Source organism: Ranitomeya variabilis, chromosome 2 (genome assembly GCF_051348905.1).
Source record: "Ranitomeya variabilis isolate aRanVar5 chromosome 2, aRanVar5.hap1, whole genome shotgun sequence".
Taxonomy (NCBI): domain Eukaryota; kingdom Metazoa; phylum Chordata; class Amphibia; order Anura; family Dendrobatidae; genus Ranitomeya; species Ranitomeya variabilis.
This window is the reverse complement of record NC_135233.1, coordinates 118,536,927-118,561,093: the sequence shown is the minus strand read 5'-3', so window position 1 is coordinate 118,561,093 and position 24,167 is coordinate 118,536,927.

Here is a 24,167-nt window from a genome sequence, read left to right as displayed (position 1 = left end):
GTTTATATCTTCATTATGTTCAAAATTTCTCACCGGCGCCGTCCTAGCTGTGGGCTGCACTTGATCTGGTTGCAGGCTTCAGTAAAATGGTGCCGTGTTGGCGCTTGCACACTGCTCGCACACTGACCTCACGGTGGTCTTCAGGAAATTGGCGCCATTGGCGGTGCATGCGCAGATTGAGATGTCGGCTCATCATTGAGCTTATTTAGTTTATTTCTGCATATAGAATAAATAGGTTCAATCCACGTAAGAGAATAAAAAATAAATGAAAAACTAAAAGAATTATATTAACAAACGTGGAGCACATGCCATTTATTTTCTTCACACAGGTCAAACAAAATTTCAAGCATTAAAAAGTATATATACGGTATTTCATATGTTATATATATATATACACTCACCGGCCACTTTATTAGGTACACCATGCTAGTAACGGGTTGGACCCCCTTTTGCCTTCAGAACTGCCTCAATTCTTCGTGGCATAGATTCAACAAGGTGCTGGAAGCATTCCTCAGAGATTTTGGTCCATATTGACATGATGGCATCACACAGTTGCCGCAGATTTGTCGGCTGCACATCCCAAAGATGCTCCATACAAGGCAGGATGGATCCATGCTTTCATGTTGTTTACGCCAAATTCTGACCCTACCATCTGAATGTCGCAGCAGAAATCGACTCATCAGACCAAGCAACGTTTTTCCAATCTTCTACTGTCCAATTTCGATGAGCTTGTACAAATTGTAGCCTCAGTTTCCTGTTCTTAGCTGAAAGGAGTGGTACCCGGTGTGGTCTTCTGCTGCTGTAGCCCATCTGCCTCAAAGTTCGACGCACTGTGCGTTCAGAGATGCTCTTAGGCCTACCTTGGTTGTAACGGGTGGCGATTTGAGTCACTGTTGCCTTTCTATCAGCTCGAACCAGTCTGCCCATTCTCCTCTGACCTCTGGCATCAACAAGGCATTTCCGCCCACAGAACTGCCGCTCACTGGATTTTTTTTCTTTTTCGGACCATTCTCTGTAAACCCTAGAGATGGTTGTGCGTGAAAATCCCAGTAGATCAGCAGTTTCTGAAATACTCAGACCAGCCCTTCTGGCACCAACAACCATGCCACGTTCAAAGGCGCTCAAATCACCTTTCTTCCCCATACTGATGCTCGGTTTGAACTGCAGGAGATTGTCTTGACCATGTCTACATGCCTAAATGCACTGAGTTGCCGCCATGTGATTGGCTGATTAGAAATTAAGTGTTAACAAGAAGTTGGACAGGTGTACCTAATAAAGTGGCCAGTGAGTGTATATCTCTGGCAAAAATTAAGACCACCACCACATCAAAGCCCTGTCCTGTCATGGGCAGCCCAATTTCCAGACCTGAACCCCATTGAAAACCTCTGGAATGTAATCAAGAGGATGATGGATAGTCACAGGCCATCAAACAAAAAAGAACTTCTTACATTTTTGTGCCAGGAGCAGTGTGAAAGACTGGTGGAAAGCATGCCAAGACGCATGAAAGCTGTGATTAAAAATCATGGTTATTCCACAAAATATTTCTGAAATCTTCCTGAGTTAAAACATTAGTATTGTTGTTTCCAAATGATTCTGAAATTGTTTTCTTTGCATTATTTGAGATCTGAAAGTACTGGGGTTTTTTTAAATTTTGACCATTTCAAATACAAAATGTATTGCTTGGAAATTCGAAGACATGTTGTCAGAAGTTTATAGAATAAAATTACAATTTACATTTTACTCAAAAATATAACTAAAAGGAGAAAAATCAGACAAACTGAACATTTTGCAGTGGTCTCTTAATTTTTGCCAGAGCTGCGTAAAACCATCTTTGGTGTAGCTGTAATTGTATTGACCTGAATAATCATGCATGCTGCTAGGTCATTTTTATCTCAAAGTGAACTCCATAAAAAGAAAACAATGGCAGAATTTAGTTTTTTTCACCATTTCACCCCACTAAGAATTTTTGTTCTTGCTTTTCAGTATATTATCAAGTATATTATCTGGTAAAGTGAATAGTGTTCGTCAAAACTACAGCTTGTCATTATAAAAAAGCAAGCTTACACTATGCTTCCTATAAGTCAAAAACAGCTTGCTCTTGGAAGATAAGTAGCACAGCACAAGAGGGTTTAAATGAAAAATTGCCTTGCCATAAAGGGGTTAAATACCATTTTATACCATTAGGGAATGACTGTGATTGTTTTTTTTTCCTTACTGAATATATATGGGCATAAAGGTCTTTGAGCGCTAAATCCATTGACACCTTTACTTCTTCTAAAAGTCAACGTTTTGAACCACGTGCAAATGAGGCATTAATTGTTCTGGGTGTTGACAGAGAACTTTCCAAGCCTTTTCTTGAGGTTATTTTGCCACTCACCAAAAGCCTCTTTATTAAAGAGTCTTTAGCTTGAATGATAGCTGTCTGTGTGATGTCAACCACCAGGAAATGAGACAATGAGCTATTATTCAAGTTAAGGAGGTAGGTGCTGGGCGGAGAAACAACTTCAGGCAGCAGAGGATTGGGAAGTGCTCTGAAAAGTCAAAAGAATGTTATGCCTCATTTGCGTCTGCATTAAAATACTGATTTCTCAGCAAAGCAGAAGCAGCAGATAGAAGATGTAAAGGTATCGAAGAATTTAGCTAGCTTTTTAAATTCTTTCTTACCTACATTTGCAGTTTGGGGAAGGGGTTGATCTTACTGATGGTTTTTTTTTAAATCTTTATAACATATTAATGTAAAACTGAAATGATATTGTGATTTTCCTGCAAAATATATTCTCAAACTGTTGAAAAATGATCAGGTAATGTCTCAAGACATAGTTGCAAACTACATCCCTTGTTACAATGAGATGTCCTTGTGTTATATCTGAGATCATCAAAAATATCAGTAAAAGTAGAGTGTAAACTTTAAAATCAAACTGTGTCACTGCTGAGCATGTAAAGGGAAAATCTGCAAGATAAATGGCATTACATTTCCATGGGAGCATGCCTCATTAACTGGAATTGGATGGTTCTACTGCAGTGTAATGATTTTTTCCAGTTCTTTACTTTACGTATTATATTTTTCTATCAAGATCATTTCATTGTGAACTTTATAGTTCCATCTCTAAGATTTCCAGAGAATTACTTCAGTCTGTAAAGAAATATATATATGCACATACATGTTTATACAAATGACAATAATATAGTGTATATTATTTCAGTCTATACATATGCTTGTGGTCAGCCCCTCCTTTTGAACAATAATTTCCTTAATTAATAATAATAATAATAATAATAATAATAATAATAATCTTTATTTTTATATAGCTCTAACATATTCCGCAGCGCTTTACAGTTTTGCACACATTATCATCGCTGTCCCCGATAAGGCTCACAATCTAAATTCCCTATCGGTATGTCTTTGGAATGTGGGAGGAAACCGGAGAACCCGGAGGAAACCCACGCAAACACGGAGAGAACATACAAACTCCTTGCAGATGTTGTCCAGGGTGGGGATTGAACCCTGGACTCCAGCGCTGCAGTGCTAACCACTGAGCCACCATGCTGCCCATAATTAATTAAGGCTATAATTAATTTTGTCAGAAATAATAAACCAGTAGCAGACATGATATAAATAATGCATCCTATATAACTATCAAAGAAAAATAATGTATGGTCAGTCTCGTGTTCTGCTAATAGTAATTAGTAGTGATGAGCGAATACATTCGACACTATTCGTTACTCAGCGAATAATTTGATATTCACCTCGGTATATTCGGATGACCCGCCCAGCATGTTTGGCGCTTTAGTTGCTTGCCAATCTAGATATGCTGGCACCATCTTTGGTGTGGCATTACTGAGATTGGCTGCCCGAACACCGGGTATTTGTAGCACTGTCATCTGCATGACAGCACAGCAAGCACCGCTTCTGATCAGCAGTGAAATCATCCACGCTGGTCAGACACTGTCAAAAGACAGCATGAGTGCGCAGCTGTGATCGGTGGTATAAAATTTACCTCCATGGATATAAACATCTGACCCCAGCTGTCGGTTTTCCCTCTGCTTGTGCAGAAAATTACACGGGAGCCCACTCCATTTTTTCTGAAAAATAATCGTTTAATAATTAAATACATGTACAGTAAGTTGCACACGCATTGTACTAATTGTATATGTCACTGAGATCTGAATATCTATATATGTGTATATTCTGTGTGTAATCCATCTATTCTATCCTGTCAACTCCTGCTGTGATTTTACAGTACTTGACTGCTGAATTGCCAGATTTTCTTGGACAGATAGCTAGATACATAGACAGACAGATGTAATATATACAGTTGTGGCCAAAAGTATTGACACCCCTGCAATTCTGTCAGATAATACTCCGTTTCTTCCTGAAAATGATTGCAAACACAAATTCTTTGGTATTATTATCTTCATTTAATTTATATATCTATCTATTCTAGGTGTATATATATCTATTCTATCTATTCTATTCTAACCTGTCGCGCTGTGATTTTATTGTAGGCAGCAGATGAATTACCTGCTTTTCATCTACTGTATATCTATCTATCTAACCCATACAATTCAGATTTTTTTCCCATGCCCCCAGATCTATTTGTTGGATCCAGCAGAAAATATACCAGGTAAGGAAATGTATCAAATGTATCATGAGTGCTGCATGTTGCGTGGTACATTTAGCCCATTCCTTTTATATACACGGATGCTAGGAGGGTTTACCTTAGCTTCAACCAATATTTGGCACCTAGTCCATCCGCACACAAGCAATAAATCTGGCAAATTTATGGCTTTTCTTAACTTCTTAGGTAGGCACCGGTGATGTCATAATGGGTTGCCATAACGACAATGATACCATAATAGGTTGCCATAATGACGATGTCATGATGGGTTGCCATAGCGACAATGATACCATATATGTTGCCATAGAGATGATGATGTCATGATGGTTGTCATGGTGATGATGTCATAATGGGTTGCCATGGCGACAATGAAACATACTAGGTTGCCATAACGACGATGATGTCATAATGGGTTGCCATAGCGACAGTAAAACATGTTATGTTGCCATGGAGATGATGTCATAATGGTTGTCATGGCGATGATGTCATAATGGTTGCCACAGCGACAATAATGCCATAATAGCTTGCCATGGTGACAATAATGACATAATAGGTTGGCATTGTAACAATTTTGTCATAATAAGCTGCCATCGTGACAACGATCTCATAATAGGTTTCCAAGGCGATGAAGATGTCATAATGGTTGCCATGGCGACGATGTTATAATGGCTGCCATAGCGACAATGATACCATATATGTTGCCATAGAGATGATGATGTCATAATGGCTGCCATGGCGATGATGTCATAATGGGTTGCCATGGTGACAATAATGACATAATAGCTTGGCATTGTAACAATTATGTTATAATAAGTTGCCATGGTGACAACGATGTCAGAATAGGTTCCCAAGGCGACAATGATGTCATAATAGGTTGCCATGGTGACGATAATGTGATAATGGGTTGCCATGGCAACAATGATGCCATAATGGGTTGCATGGTGACGTTGTCATAATGGTTGCCATGGCAATGATGATGTAATAATAGGTTGCCATGCTGATGACAATGTCATAATGGTTGCCATGGCGACGATGATGTCATAATGGGTTGCCACGGCGACTATATTGTCATAATAGGTTAACATGGCAATAATGTTGTCATAATAGGTTGCCATAATAGGTTGCCATGGTGACGATGATGTCAAAATGGGTTGCTATGCAGACAATGATACCACAATAGGTTGCCATGGCAACAAGGATGCTATAATAGGTTGCCATTGCGATGATGATGTCACAATGGTTGGCATGGCGACCATGAAGTCATAATGGTTGCCATGGTGACAATGATGACAATGGTTGACATCGCGACAATGATGTCATAATAGGCTGCTATGGTGACAATGATGTCATAATAGGTTGACATGGCAACAATGTTGTCATAATGCTTGCCAAGGTGACAATGGTGTCATAGTGCCTGCCATGGCAACAATGATGCCATAATTAGTTGCCATGGGGACGATGATGTCATAGTGGTTGCCATGGTGACGATGATGTCATAATGGGTTGCCAAGGTGATAATGATGTAATAATGGATGCCATGGCAACGATGATGTCATAATAGGTTGACATGTGACAATGATGCCATAGTAGGTTGCCATAGTGAGAATGATGTTATAACGGGCTGCAATGGCGGCAAAGATGTCAAACTATGTTGCCATGGTGAAAATGAAGTCATAATAGGTTACCATAACAGGTTTCCATGGCGATGATAGTGTCAGATCGGTTGCCATGGTGATGGTAAAGTCATAATGAGTTGCCATGGAGACAATGGTGTCTTAATCGGTTGCCATGGTGATAATTATGCCATAATGGTTGCCATGGCAAGAATGATGTCTCAGTGGGTAGCCATGGCAAAAATTATGTCATGATAGGCTGTCATGGTGACAATGATGCCATAATTAGTTGCCATGTAGACGACATGTCATATTGGTTGCCATGGTGATGATGATGCCTAGTGGTTGCCATGGCAATGATGATGCTATAATGGTTGCCATGGCAACGATGATGTCATAACGATTACCATGGTGATGATGATGTCATAATGGGTCGCCATGGTAATGATTATGCCATAATAGGTTGCCATGGTGACAATGGTGTCATAATAGGTTACCATGGCTAAAACAATGTCATAATAGGTTCCCAAGGTGATGATGATGTCATAATGGTTGCCATGGTGATTATGTCATAATGGATGCCATGGAGATGATGTCATAATGGTTAATGGTTAACATGGCGACGATGATGTCATAATAGGCTGGCATTGTGACAATTATGTCATAATAGGTTGCCATGGCATAAATGATGTCATAATAGGTTCCCAAGGTGACCATGATGCCATAATGGATGCCATGGTGACGATGATGTTATATTGGTTGCCATGGAGATAATGATGTCATAATGAGTTGACATGGCAACAAAGACATAATGTGTTACCATGGTGACGATATCATCATGGTTTCCATGGCAAAAATGATGTAATAAAAGGTTGCTATTGTGACAATGATGTCATAATGGTTGCCATGGTGACAATGGTGTCATGATGGGTTGCCATGGCGACAAAGACATAATGGGTTGCCATGGTGACGATATCATCATGGTTGCCATGGCAAAAATGATGTCATAAAAAGTTGCTATTGTGACAATGATGTCATAATGGTTGCCATGGTGACAATGGTGTCTTGATGGGTTGCCATGGCGACAATGAAGCCATAATAGGTTGCCATGGTGACAATAATGTCACAATAGGTTGCTGTAAAGACGACGATGTCATTATGGTTGCCATGGAAACAGTGATGTCATAATGAGATTCCATTGCAACAATGATACCATACTAGGTTGCCATGGCGAAAATGATGTCATAATGGTTGCCATGGTGATGATGATGTCATAATAGTTGCCATGGCGACAATTATTTCAGAATGGTTGCCATGGCGACAATGATGTCATAATGAGTTGCCACGGGGACAATAATGCCATAATAGCTTGCTATGGCGACAATGATGTCATAAAAGGTTGCATGGCGATGATGATGTCAAAATGGGATGCCATGGTGATGATGTCATAATGGGTTATCATTGCTATAATAGTGCCATAATGGAACACAATATCTCAAATACAGAAATCATAATATAACATCAACACTTAGTCCTGAGGTAAAAAATCAGGACCACTATGGAAACTATCCTACGGAGCTCACTCTCAGTATCAAAACACCACAAAATGGAGCACTAAACCACAAAAACTGTGTATCATAAAACAGAAATTTTATTTTAGAAATCAGTTATGACACATAAAGGTAAATATCACAGAGTAAGTAATCAGAACAGAGCAGTTGATTAGGTTAATGGTGCACCACAGATATGTTGTCACCCCAAAGACAAAAACATGGAGATAAAGTTATCTCATATAACCAAAATAAGGGCCATATTCAAAAGTACAATTTAAAGTGCCAGTGCAACATATTTCATCCAAAGGCCACATAGCATGGTCACAAAGATCTCAAAACTAAACTCTCATTATAAAGACAATTTATATAAATCAATGGCCATGTGGTTAATATAGTCTATCTAGATAGTAAAAGAGGCATGAGACCACCCTTTAGATTTTACCCATATCTGTGTCCATGGGCATACCCACGCACCCCTACGCGCATTTCACAACAGCTTCCTCAGGGGACAGAGAGATGATATAGAGTCCCCGCTGTCTTCCTTAAATACACTCCTCCATTATCACATTAAGCGGCGCATGTGGCCAAACGATTGGGCGCAGGAAAGCCGCATCACTCCGGCGCCATCATGGCGGTGCGGGTCACGGGGATGTCCCCGATAATGTCACTGACCGGCACACGTCACAGGCACCGGACATGATGCCGCAGCCCGAGGCCACGTCAGAGACATGAGCACTAGTGACGCTACTAGCTCAACTCTCTCCTATTACAGCCGAACGGGATTTACTGCATCCAGCACCAATTGGAATAAGGTTACAAATATCTTTATCTAAATCATAACAATTACCCAGCAATATGACCTAACAACATCAAGACGCTTCACTGTACTATTATCATGCAAAGATAATTAATACATTAAAGTGAAAGTGCTTAAAGTGACAGTGCTCAAAAAATATAATATATACACATAATTATATATAAAGGGAATATAAATAGTGCCATAATGGGTTGCCATGACAACAATACTGCCGTAATAGGTTTCCATGAAGACGATAATGTCATAATGGTTGCTACGGCAATGGTGATGTAATAATGGGTTGCCATTGTGACAATGATACCATAATAGGATGACATGGTGATTATGTCATAATGGTTGCCATGGCAATGATGATGTCATAATGGTTGCCATGGCGACAATAATGCCATAATAGCTAGCCATGGCAACAATGATGTCATAATAGTTTGTCTTGGCAAAATTGTTGTCATAATAGGTTGCCATGATGACAATGATGTCATAATGGTTGCCATGCTGACAATGGTTTCATAATGGGTTGCCATGACGACAATGAATGTGTTGCCATGGTGATGATGTCATAATGGTTGCCATGGTGATGATGTTATAATGGTTGCCATGTCAACAATGATGTCATAATAGGTTGCCATGGCGATGATTATGTCATAATGTTTACTATGGTGACTATGATGTAATAAAGGGTTGCCATGGCAACAATGATGCCGGCGGTAATTCAAAAGAAAAGAGAAACGCAGCACTCACCGGAGTTGGAGAGGATAAGTCTTCTTTATTTAGAACTTGTAGCAGTACATGTTCACGGCACGGGGGAGTAGGAGGTGAGGAGCGTGTTAGGCAAGACGGACAACGGCCGTTTCGCGCTGAACGGTAGCGCTTCTACGGGTCCATAATCAGGAGGAAGTTCCGCCAGGAGAAATAAGGTGAAAACCCCTCCTCTCTGGCGTCACTACCCTCCGGATGAACAAGGTGCAAAGTATCAAGGTGCAAATTAAAACCATAATAGCGTGGATAAAATGCAGATTGAAACAAGTTATAATTATCTCAGTACAGAGAGGATCTCATGCCGACATTAATGATCTAATTCATCATATATTATAAACTCGCGGATCCACATATGTGCGGAATACAAGGTTTAAAGACGGGGGATCCGCCTATTAATTACACAAGAATCTGACTATAAATAGGGGACTCAAACCTTAAATGGGGAGAAAACAAGCCAAACAAAAAAATGATAAAAAAATAAAAAAATAGACGACAGAAAGGAAACAAGACCATGAGTCCAACTCCTAATCTAATTGCCTCTTTTATAGAAGCCCATTATTTAGATAAATAAAGCCACCAGGAATTTACCAAAGAAAAATAACAACTTCATATCAGCACAAAAAGGCACTGATTTAACGGGGATTGGTGTCAAACCATTGAGGAAATATTATAAAAAGATGGACATATCTGTCCTGTCATTAAAGCCAGCAGGGCCCGTAGCACGTGTCCTCATGATCCATTTTGCTTCTTGTTGCAAAAGGATTTTCCCCAAATCTCCTCCCTTGGAAGTGGGAGTTACTTTCTCTAGTCCCACAAAGGTGAGAACTGTCGGATCACTCTGATGACATTCTCTGATATGACTTATGAGTCTGGGTACCCCTTTGCCCGTAGACACGGATTTGAAATGTTCTCTGAATCGAACATATAATTTGCGTATGGTTTTGCCTACGTAAAATCGTTTACAGGGGCAAAATAACGCATAAACAACAAATTCCGTTTTGCAAGAAATAAAGTGACATACATTGTGTAAGATGGAACCAATTTCTACCATTTGTCCTGTCATATGGTATTGGCAGAACGGACAATGTCCACATCGGAAATTACCTTGTGGAATGGTTTGGTTTAACCAAGTGATTTTTTTATCATTTGTCACTCTATTACGGACCAAAATGTCCCTAACTCTGGTGCTTCGCCTATTAGAGATAAGCGGACCTGCTGCGGTTTTGGCAGAGAGGTCGCCATCCCTCTCCAAAACGTGCCAATGTCTGCGAATGGTGGATCGTATCGCGTCATCCATCGGGCCGTATTGGAAACAGAAGGCGAACCTCTGTTGAGAATTATCAGGAGGAGTTACGTTCTGGTGGATTTTTGAATCAACACGTTGGATGGTGGATTTTAATAAATCTTCAGGGTAACCCCTTTCCCGGAACCTATGAAAAAGTTCCCTGGATTGTGCTTGAAAGCCACTTGATGTATTATTTAATCGTTGTACTCTGAGGAACTGTCCATAAGGTAAAGAATTTTTTACATGATTTGGATGATAGCTATTATAGTGTAACAAAGAGTTACTTGCAGTGGATTTACGGAAGACAGAAGTCTGTATTTTATCATGTTCTACCTGAACTGACACATCTAGAAAATCTATAGTTTGGCCTCCAAAATGAGAGGTAAAAGACATCCCCATTGAATTGGTATCATTAAGGTGAGTGACAAATGATTCAAACTCCACTTTCGTGCCGTCCCATACCATGATCACATCATCCACGTACCTCATGTATAATTTGATGTGTTTAAGAAAGATGTTATTATAGGAGTATATGTAGTCCTCTTCAAATACCGCCATGTACAAATTGGCGAAAGTACATGCGACCGGGGTCCCCATGGCAGTCCCTGTGGTCTGCCTGTACCAACTATCCAAGAACATGAAGGCATTGTGGGTGAGTATGAGTTGGAGACCTTCACACACAAATTGAACATATTCAGAACTCTTTGTAGTGATGAGCAAGATTCTCCTAATCATGTCCACGCCCATATCTTGAGGGATGTTGGTGTACAGGCTGACCACATCTAAGGACACCAGGGAGAACCCCGGCTGCCAGACAAAATTTTGAATATGTCTTAAAAATGAGTTGGTATCTTTAAGGTATGAAGGGACATCTGCGAGTATCGGGCGTAGCAGCCAATCAATGTACTGGGATAGGGGCTCAGTGAGTGACCCTATCCCAGACACGATCGGTCTGCCTGGGGGGCAGGTCATTGACTTATGAATTTTTGATAAATAATACCAATGGGGTTTGGTAGGATAATTGGGGAGCAACTTCTCCGCCTTCCTTTGAGTCAACACCCCACTTTCCACAGTCTTCCTGAGGAATGTACACAATTTAGATTTATATTTTTGTGTTGGGTCACCTGGTAGTTTGACATAGATCTTCGTGTCTGATAACTGTCTGTCTGCCTCCACTAAATAAGCTTCTTTAGATAGTAACACTGTTTTGCCCCCCTTGTCCGCGGGGCGAATAATAACATCTGACCAACCAGATAGTTCTGATAAAGCCTTTCTCTCATCGACCATTAAATTAGGTCGTGCTTTTTTGTAAATCAAGGCCTCAATATCCCTCAGAACTAGCGTCTCAAATAAATCAATTGTATTTCCCGGGGATATAGGTGGCATGTAAGTGGAGGGGACCCCTCCCAAAAAGGGGGTAGTAACTCGAGAGTTGGTTATCTCTGAGATGGTAGACTCAGTATCATTTAAACTTAACAGTTGTTGTGCATCGTGTTGGTACTCTGCCAGGGCTTCTTCCCCTGACCTCACCATGAAACCTAGTGGGCCTACGACACAAGGTTGTTCCCCTTCTGTGCCAATGCTGTTAATGGAATTTGTTAAAAAAGATTTATATAGGTGTATTTTCCTGGTGGCTTTAAAAAGATCTATCTGAAATGAAACGAAATCAAAATCACCAGGGATGCAATAGTTTAAACCTTTAGATAATAAGGAAAGATGGGCTGGACTTAACACACGATTTGTAAGGTTGAGGACATAATCATCAGGACAGGAAACTAGCGACGTTCCTGTCTCCAGGACACAAATTTTCTTTTCTGATGCCGGTGGGGGCCATGATTTTCGTTTGCCCCTCCTTGTCTTCCTCCTAAAGGGGGTAGATGATGCCATAAAGGTTGCCATGGCAAGGATGATGTCATAATAGCTGTCATGGCGACAATGATGTTAAAATGGGGTGCCATGGCAATGATGTCATAAAGTTTGCCATGACGACAATGATTTCATAATGGGTTGCCATGGCAACAATAATGCCATAATGGGTTGCCATGGCAAAAATAATGTCATAATGGGTTGCCATGAAGACGGTGATGTAATAATGGTTGCTATGGCAACGGTGATGTAAAAATGGGTTGACATGGTGACAATGATTTCATAATGGGTTGCCATGGCAACAATAATGCCATAATGGGTTGCCATGGCAACAATAATGTCATAATGGTTTGCCATGAAGACAGTGATGTAATAATGGTTGCTATGGCAACGGTGATTTAAAAATGGGTTGACATGGTGACAATGATTTCATAATGGGTTGCTATGGAAACAAAAATACCATAATGGGTTGCCATGGCAACAATAATGTCATAATGGGTTGCCATGAAGACGATTATGTAATAATGGTTGCCATGGCAACAGTGATGTAATAATGAGTTGCCATAGCGACAATGATACCATAATAGGATGGCAAAAATTATGTCATAATAGGTTGCCATGGTCAATCATGTCGTAATGGCTGCCATGGTGACAATGGTGTCATAATGGGTTGCCATGGCGACAATGATGCCATAATACGTTGCCATGGTGATGATGTCAAAATGGTTGCCTTGACAAGGATGTCATAATTGTTGCCATGGTGACAATGATGTCATAATAGGTTGCCATGGTGAAATGATGTCATAATAGGTTGCCAAAGCAACAATGTTGTCATAATAGGTTGCCATGAAAATGACAATATCATAATGGTTGACATGGCAACAGTGATGTTGTAACGGGTTGCCACACTGACAATGATACCTTAATGACTATGATGTCATAATAAGTTGCCATGGCAAGAATGTTGTCATAATAGGTTGCCATGGTGACGATGATGTCATAATGTGTTGCTATTCAGACAATGATACCATAATAGGTTGCCATGGCAACAAGAATGCCATAATAGTTTGCAATTGCAATGATGATGTCATAATGGTTGTCATGACAACCATAAAGTTATGAAGTCATAATAGTTACCATGGTGACTATGATGTCATAATGGGTTGCCTTGACAACAATAGTGCCATAATAGGTTGCCATGGTGACGATGATGTCACAATGGTTGTCAACCCGATGATGTTATCATAGGTTGCCATGGCGAAAATAATGTAATGATAGGTTGCCATAGTGACAATGTTGTCATAATGAGTTGCCATCGCGACAATAATTGCATAATAGCTTGCTATAGCGATAATGATGTCATAATGGGTTGCCATGGCGACAATGATGCCATAATGGGTTGCCATAGTTATGATGTCATAATAGTTGCAATGTGACGATGATGTCATAATGGGTTGATGTGGCAACAATAGTGCCACAATAGGTTGCCATGGTGTTGATGTAATTATTGCTGCCATGGCGACTGTGAAGCAATAATGGTTGCCATGGCAACAATGATGCCATAATCGGTTGCCATGGTGACAATGATACCATAGTAGCTTGCCATGGCTATGATGATGTCATAATGGTTGCGAGGACGACAGTGTTGTCATAATGGGTTGTCATGGCTGCAATGATGTCATAATAGTTGTCATGGCAATGATGATGTCATAATAGGTTGACATGGCGACAATGATGCCACAATAGGTTGCCATAGTGAGAATTATGCCATAATGGGTTACCATGGTGACAAAGAGGTCATAATAAGTTGCCATGGCGAAAATTATGTCTTAATATGTTGCCTGATGCCATAACATGTTGCCATGGTGACAATAGCATCAGATCGGTTGCCATGGCAATGATGATGCCATAATGGGCTGCCATGGAGACAATAGTGCCATAATAGGTTGCCATGGTAACGATGATGTCACAATGGTTGCCATGGCAACGAAGATGTCATAATGGGTTGCCATGGTGAAAATGATGTCATAATATGTTGCCTTGGCGACAATGTTGTCATAATGGTTGCCATGGTGACAATGGTGTCATAATCAGTTGCCATGGCAACAATGATGCCATAATCAGTTGCCATGGGGACGATGATGTCATAATGGTTGCCATGGCAGCGATGATGTCATAATAGGTTGACATGGCAAAGATGATGCCATAATAGATTGCCATAGTGACAATGATGCAATAGTAAGTTGCCTGGTGACATAACAGGCTGACATGGCGACAATAAAGTCATAATGGGTCGCCATGGAGACAATGGTGCCATAATAAGTTGCCATGTGATGATGATTTCATAATGGTTGCCATGGCGACAATGATGTCTCAATGGTGGCCATAGCGGCTATGATATCACAATGGTTGCCATGGCACAATAATGATGTCATATGGCTTGCCATGGTAAAAATGATGCCATATTAGGTTGCCATGGCAAAATGATGTCTAAATGGATTGCCATGGCGACAATGATGTCATAATGGGATGCCATGGCGACGATGTCAAAATGGTTGCCATTGTGAAAATTATGTTATAATGGGTTTCCATGGCAACAATAATGTCATAATAGGTTGCCGTGAAGAGGATAATGTCATAATTGTTGTCATGGCAACTGTGATGCAATAATGGGTTGGCATAGTGACAAAGATACCATAATAGAATGACATGGCGATTATGTCATAATGGTTACCATGGCGACGATGATGTCATAATGGTTTCCATGGCGACAATAATGCCATAATAGGTTGCCATAGCAAAAATGATGTCATAATAGGTTGTCTTGGCAAAAATGATGTCATAATAGGTTGCCATGATGACAATGATGTCATAATGGTTGCCATGGTGACAATGGTGTCACGATGGGTTGCCATGGCGACAATGAAACCATAATGCATTGCCATGGTGATGATGTCAATGGTTGCCGTGGCGACAATGATGTCATAATAGGTTGCCATGGCAATGATGTCATAACAGTTGCCATGGCGATGATGATGTCATAATGGGTCACCTTGGCATCAATAATGCCATAATGGGTTGGCATGGCAACAATTTTGTCATAATAGGTTTCCATGAAGATGATAATATTATAATGGTTTCCATGGCAACAAAGTAAATAGCAAGGTGCCAGCTTCTGTTCTTTTTAGAACAAAACATTAAAAGGGTTATTGCTATTGGCAGACAGTTGCTATCTACTTTCCAGCTTTACAACGATCTGTTTTGGCTGATGTGACATTTTGACCTCACATGAACAGAGCATCTCTTTCTCCGTTTTTTTTTAACTGAGCATACTCCGAGACAATTGGCCAGCCCCCACTTAGGAAACAGATAAAAAAGCCAGCCAAGTAGGGCTTCACTCATCCATTTACCAGCCAGCAAGACACAGAACTGAACCTGCCACCAGCGAGAACTGAACCTGCCACCAGCCAAAGCTGAACCTGCCTCAAGAGCTGAACCTGCCACAGCCAGAGCTGAACCTGCCACCAGCCAGAGCTGAACCTGCCATCAGCCAGAGCTGAACCTGCCGCAGCCAGCTACACCCACAGCCAACTACAGCCACAGCCAGCTACAGCTACAGCCACAGCCAGCTACAGCCACAATCAGCTACAGCCACAGCCAGCTACAGCCACAATCAGCTACAGCCACAGCCAGCTACAGCCACAGCCAGCTACAGCTACAACCACAGCCAGCTACAGCCATAGCCAGCTACAGCTACAGCTACAGCCATCTACAGCCACAACCACAGCTATCTACAGCCACTGCCAGCTACCACCACAGCCAGCCAGCAGCCAGCCGTAGACAGCTATGTCTTCTTCTGGGAGCCCTCGCCGACATCATCAGCACTGTGAGGTAAAAAATTTTTTGGTGATGTTCACGTATATATATAACTAGTATATCATTTTTTATAACAGGAAGCTGCAGCAGAAGAGGTGCTTCCAGAAGGAGACGGGTTGGAGAAATACCCGGAGCAGGCTTGCAATTGGTAAGTTTTTTACATGCATCGTAGAACAACATCATCCCACACATCACAGTACACAAAACACAAAACCAGACCATTACAGACATCATCGTACACACAACACATAACCTACATCCAAGTACATAATTGTTTTTTTTTCTTTTAGTCTTCTGATTCTGCGGCTCAATCTAGAGGTCCTCAGAGCCTCCCAGGGTCGTCGGCGTGAGCGTCATGCCGGTCGCAATAGAGTAAGAACCTTTTTTTCTATTATTTTTAATTTGTTGTTTTTGTTTACCACTTTATGTTGTTGTTTTGAGTCTAATGTCTTTGTTTATTGTCTTTTTTAACAGGCATCACAGCGTGCTCCTGACTCGGACGGTGAGGAGGCTGGGCTAGATATCGACCTCATCATCATCTAATCCGAGAGCAGGAGCCGCTGTGGAACATGGGAGACCGCTAACATGCAGATCTTGGTGTTACCTGTCAGCTCTGGGAGCAAGTGTGCCACGAAGTAGTGGACCACTGGGAGGACCTCGATGTTCGGGCCCAGAATCAAGCGCGTTAGTATTCACAGTTCAGTTATGTTGCTGGATGTAATGTATTGTATACTAACCAATTTGTGCTTTCACTTTACAGGCGAAAGAGTTGTCAAGCGGTGGCGGTCAGTCAGGGATCGCTTCAAGAAGGAATTCAACAAAGAGATGCAGGCCCCGAGTGGATCAGGAGGACGCAGGAGCAAATATAAATATGCTAGAGCTCTGACATTGCTCCAGTGGATGATGGTGAGCAGAAGGTAATTATTACCCACGCCATTCAATAAAAAATGTTTACATGTTTAACACTTGTTTTGGATTGCAGTCAAGGCCAAGCAATATCAATATATTATTTAAATTTTTTTTCTTTGTTCCACAGCACTGTCTGCTAGTGTTGAGCGATACCTTCCGATATTGAAAAGTATCGGTATCGGATTGGATCAGCCGATATCCAAAAAATATCGGATATCGCCGATACCGATACCCGATACCAATACAAGTCAATGGGACACAAATATCGGAAGCTATCCTGGATGGTTCCCAGGGTCTGAAGGAGAGGAAACTCTCCTTCAGGCCCTGGGATCCATATTCATGTAAAAAATAAAGAATAACAATAAAAAATATGGATATACTTACCCCTCCGACGGACCCTGGCTCTCACCGGTGCAAGCGTCTGCCTCCGTTCCTAAGAATGCAGTGAGTGAAGAACCTTCGATGACGTCGCGGTCACGAGAGCGGTCACGTGAGCGGTCACATGAGCGGTCACGCGACCAATCACAAGACCGTGACGTCATCGCAGGTCCTACACTCACTGCATTCTTTGGAACGGAGGCAGACGCTTGCAACGGTGAGAGCCAGGGTCCGTCGGAGGGGTGAGTATATTCATATTTTTTATTTTTATTCTTTATTTTTTACATGAATAAAGGATCCCAGGGCCTGAAGGAGAGTCTCCTCTCCTCCAGACCCTGGGAACCATACGCACTGCACGCACCTGGGAACTTATAGGAACTTCCGATTCTGATTTCCGATATCACAAAAATATCGGAACTCGGTATCGGAATTCCGATACAGCGAATATCGGCTGATACCCGATATTTGCAGTATCGGAATGCTCAACACTACTGTCTGCAGCACTCAGGAGCCTGCAGAGTTAATCCCCTCTGGAGTGATCCCTCAGGAGTCCGCCACCGAGGGACACTTCGACAGACACGACCCCACTGCACCATCCCAGCCTTCCCTCACATCTGATCCCTCGGTCCCATCCACCAGCGCTGGAGCATCGTGGCCGACTTCTTTACATGAAGCTGCTGGTGAGGATATAGCTTTTGCTTTACCCCACCCCTCTGACACTGCTCCCACCTCTAGAACACCTGTGGGTTCTGGGCGGCAGCGCCAGTGGGGTCAGGAAAAGAGCTATGCACCAAGTTCTTGCATCTGAATGCAGCCTTCCAGAACTGTCTCAAACTGTTGTCTGAGCAAATGACCACAGGATTTAATTTGCTCAACAACAGTGTTCTTGAGTTGCAAACATGTCTGGATAGGATGCATTCAGATGCAAGTAAATCGACAAAACACTCCTTTTTCCAGGCAGTACTTAAGCGCATAGACAAGCTATCTCCTGACCAGCAGATGCATGTAATGCAAGCCTGCCAGTTTGCCCTAGCGCATGTTACCTCCCAAGCCCCTCCACCCGCCCCGGTAGTTCTTCCACCACCTGCCCCCCCTCCAGCCACTGTCCCTCTTCCCCCTTCTATACAACACCATCATTCTGACCCGTACCAGCACTGTGCCCCGTACCAGCAATCTGCCCCTTACCAGTTCCCAACCACATCACCTGCGCCTCCACTCCCTGCCCAACCTCTACTCCCTGCCTACTACCACCAGTCTCCTTCCACACCCATCATGCCCTCAACACAACCCTCTTCTCCACCCACCACCTCTTCTGCCTCCCAATCCCTCCTTTCCACCCCTCAAACCTTCCAAAATCCCAACACTACTCCCGCTTTTATGTCTACACATTTTCTTTCTTTCTCTACCTCTTCACCTTCCGTTTTTCCTCCTGATCTGTCACCACCACCAAAATCCTCTCTCAACACTCCCACTGTTGAACTGTCCCAATCTGACTGCCACTCCAGTATTATCTCCATCCCACACTTTTTAAATTTATAAAACTGTTGTAAATAATTTATAAATAAAACAGTTTTTTTTGTTTAAAACTTTTTGTCTTTCATTTATTAAATTATAAGGTTAAATACTTTGGGTAAAACAAAACCAGGTACAATACTTTGGGTAAAAAAGGTACAATACAACCAAACAGGTACAATACATTGGTTAAACATGTAAAAAACTTTGGGTAAATCCCAACCAGGTAAAATACTTTGGGTAAATCCCAACCAGGTAAAATACTTTGGGTAAAACAAAGGTCAAATACTTTGGGTAAAAAGGTCCAAGACAAATTTTTCAAACTCTCTCATCCTGCCAGTCTACTCTTCCTTGAGGTGAAATAAAGTATTCAGCAAATTTGTCCCTCATTCTGGAAAATGACACAGAACTTTGATAAGTAATGTTCTGATAATCAGGCAAGGTGGTTTCTTTAAAGTTGTCATCAATGGAAATCTTTTCTTTGCACATAATAAAATTGTGCAGGACATCGCAAGCTTTAACCACCTCATCAACAGTCTCAGTCTTCAGGTTGATAGCGGTTAACAGAACTCGCCATTTTGCTGTTAGAATCCCAAAAGCGCACTCCACCATTCTTCGTGCTCGTGTTAGTCGATAATTAAAAATTATTTTAGTTTTCGTCAATCCACTACTTGAGTAAGGCTTAGGCAGGTGTTCCGAGAGTTGGAAGGCTTCATCTCCAAAACATAGAAAAGGCATTGGTGGCCCCGAGGTTCCAGGCAGCGGTCTTAGTGGTGGAAATTGGAATGTGTTTCCATAGAGATGATGGCCCATTGCAGATACTTTAAAAACTTTGGAATCATTGGAGCAGTCATAGGCCCCAATATCGACTGCTTTAAATTTGTATTCTGCATCAGTGATGGCCATGAGCACAATGGAGAAATATTTTTTGTAGTTAAAAAATTGAGATCCAGATGCAGCAAGTTTCACAACGTGGATATGTTTCCCGTCCACTGCACCCAAGCAATTAGGAAACTGACAAATTTGTTGGAATTTTTCGGCAATCTCCAGCCAACTCTCCGTTGTGGGATGTGGTATAAATTCGCCATGTAAAGAGTCCCACAATGCACGGCAGGTGTGCTTCACAATTCCTGATATCGTAGAAATCCCAAGTCTGAACTGAAAATGTAGTGAGGAAAGGGATTCTCCAGTTGCAAGGAATCTGTGAAAAAAAGCAAGACAAAAATTAGTACAAAATACCAGGAATAATACTACAGTTATAAGTTTGCTTTAACAGTAGGAGATACATTAAAAATGGTTTACCTAAGAGTCACCATCAGACGCTCCGCCGGTGAAACTGAGAAGCGGAAATATGTATCACTTCTTGCGATGAGGTATCCAATCCGCTCCACCAACAAGTCGAACTTCTCCACTTTCATCCGCACGTATCTGAAAAACTTAATCGGGGTTTCCTCGTAATTCCATGTATAAAGTAAAATAAACCCTACGCGTCATTCTCTTTGCTGTTATTGGGTGAATCCAAAAACGCCGTCGGCGCAGACGCATGATGCACTGCTGTCTGTCTCGCTCCTTCTCCAGAACAATCGCTTTCAAACTATTTGCCTCAAAAGTAAAATCCACAGACATCTTCAAAATGTTTGCCATCACGCCTTCCATCTTCACAACTTGCTCCTCTACAACCTATCAAAGATGGACTGTAGGAACACTGTATATATAGGTTTTTAGTAACCAATCACGTTTGGAAGCCTCCCATGGGTGTTTTTAAAAACCGGATTCGTCGTAAAACGGATAAAAAAACAGACGAAACGGATGCAAAACTGATGCGACGGATCCGTTTTTTTGCCAGATCCGCTAGACGGTTCCGGCAAAAAAACGGATCCGTTGCATCAGTTTTCCACAATTTATGCCGGATCCGTTGCTCCGGCCGGATTTAGCCTGATGGCAAAAAACTGATGTGTGAAAGGGGCCTTAGGCTACTTTCACACATCAGGTTTTTGCCATCAGTCACAATCCGGCGAATTTTTCAAAAAACGGATCCAGCAAAAGTTGCCGCCATTCCCTTTTTTCTCATAGACTTGTATTAGCGCTGGATTGTGACAGATGGCCTCACGTTTCATCCGTTTTTGCCGGATATGTTGAAAATGTGTTTTTCGGCGGCCGGAGAAAACGGACATAGTAACTTTTTTTTTGTCCGGCAAAAAAAACGGACAGCGACGAATCCAGAGTTTGCTATAATGAAAGCATATAGCGCCGGATCCGTGAAATGAAGAATCCTTCAACCATCTCCCTTTTTTCAATTGAGCATGCCCAGTAGCAGCATTTTGCATTCTGGAGTTCTCGCTCTCTCTCGATCCCTCGCATCAGTTTTTCACAATTTGCAACGGATCCACTTTTTTCAAAAGTAGCCAAATTCAGCCTGACAGCGAAAACCTGATGTATGAAAGTAGCCTTACAGTCTGCTTTTTCAACAGATTCAGAGGATTGGCATGCACTCCGTTGGTTTTCGAGGAGCAGATGTAACGGGGTATAAATGAACCCAAAACCTAAGACAAGAAAAATTCACCGCACACTCTAATTTCATTGATGCAAAAAGTTTATTTGTGGGAGTGGGTAAAGACAAAATTATAGCTCTTAGCTTGAGCAGCAAAGTTTAAAGGGAACCTGTCACCCCCAAAATCAAAGATGAGCTAAGCCCACCAGCATCAGGGGCTTATCTACAGCATTCTGTAATGCTGTAGATAAACCCCCGATGTATCCTGAAAGATGAGAAAAAGAGGTTAGATTATACTCACCTGGGGGGCGGTCCGATCCGATGGGCGTTGCGGTCCGGTCCGGGGCCTCCCATCTTCATAGGATGCCATCCTCTTCTTGTCTTCATGCTGTGGCTCCGACCCAGGCGTACTTTGTCTGCCCTGTTGAGGGCAGAGCAAAGTACTGCAGTGTGCAGGCGCTGAGCCTCTCTGACCTTTCCCGGCGCCTGCGCACTGCAGTACTTTGCTCTGCCCTCAACAGAGCAGACAAAGTACGCCTGGGTCGGAGCCGCAGCATGAAGACAAGAAGAGGATGGCATCCTATGAAGATGGGGCGCTGGACTGGACCACGACGCCCACTGGACCGGACCACAGCAGGACCGGAGCGGGACCGTCCCTGGGTGAGTATAATCTAACCTCTTTTTCTCATCTTTCAGGATTCATAGGGGCTTATCTACAGCATTACAGAATGCTGTAGATAAGCCCCTGATGCTGGTGGGCTTAGCTCATCTTCGATTTTGGGGGTGACAGGTTCCCTTTAAATCTTTATTGAAATGTTGAGAACATTTCCAAATGCTTTGCTGCATTTTAGAGGCTGTCCATGGCTGGGGCTTTTTTTCTTAACTGATTCATCAGCTAGCAATAATTTTAATGAAACCAAATTGCAAACAATTATTTATAACCACAAATACATGCATTTAACTCTGAGTCTGTTAGTACGCTCATTCTAATGGTCTATGGGGCAGTTTATAACCGTTTCAGCTGTTTTCTACTGACATGTTCTAAGCTGCTAGAGACAGCTAACTGTCCTGTTATGTTATATACACAGTTGACACTTCTATATTTGCAGATAGCAAGCAGAACCGTGTTGGACAAAATGATAACTATTACATTGATTAGATGATGGTGCTCAGTGTTCCAGAAAGTTCAGCAACAGAGTTGAATAAAGAGCTATGTCAGTGACGCTCACCAGTTTGAACTGTAAATAACTTCATTTAGACCATAAAATCAGCAGCCAAGAGACAGTACAGGAGCGGAAAGCCTATAGCCATTTTATGCACACAGGCCTTCTGCTCTTGTACGGTCTCCTGACGGCTGTATTTATGGACTGAATAAAGCAATTTATATGGATTACAATTGTAATTGGTGAGTGTCGTGTATATCTCTCTTTATTAGAGACAGATAGCACTTGACTACAGGCATTAGACAACAAATTAGACAAAAGGGAACTGCACTTTAGAAAGATGTTTCTTGTAAGATAACAATTTCAAATCAAATGAGATCAAGTTGTCTAAAAGTACAGAGACCTTTTACAGCAAGTGCTATCATGCAAAACATCGCTACTGCTGGGAAAGGAGAGAAGTGCCATCTCAGAAAGATATTTCCGTACGGTACATGTCTACTACAAAATTTCCATGAAATAATTGCAAGTGGTTGGAAAATAAAACTGCACAAAGCAAAATATCAAATAGAAACTCAACATAATGTAATAAGCATTTCCCTGCAACCTAAGAACCTCCCCATATTCAATTCAAAACATCAGGAATTTTTCTCATCTAAGAAAAATACTTAGTGATTTATTTTCAGTGTGCTGGATCAGTTTTTGTTCTGTGTGTCAAGTTTTAAAATCCTTGTTGTTTCCTTTACCCCTATAAGATTAAAAAACAAACCTATAAACTGTAAAAGTCCAAGGGTCCAAATGCTCCTATAATGCGGCCTTGGGTAAATAAAATGCACATAATACTAGAGGAGACAATACCACAGCTCCCCCACATCTGTCATCATGGAGTAGGGGGTTAATGAGCATAATACAGAACATGGTGCTAACGGAGAGCACCTCCAACAACCGAGGGTGGGGGGATCACGGCACATAGGCCCTGGAGTTCATGTGATCAGTTAGCTTTGTTGAAACAGCTTCCTGACCCTCATGAAAAGCAAATTCCCTTCTTCAGACAGATGCAACCGAAATGGGAGCATTGGAGGATCAGGGTATCAGAGAGTGCATGCACAGTATGGAGGTTTAGTATAGAGAGGGCACAATATTGGGGGAATATATAGTGTGAGGGTATGGCAGGTGGAGCAGTATATAGAAGGAGGGCACAGTATGGGGACAATACATAGAATATGGAAGGGCAAAGTATTGTTGGGAAGTAAATTGGAGATCTATGGGGAAAAATGAAGTGTGAGGGCACAGTATGGGGACAGTATATAGTGAGGGACACAGTATGGTGGA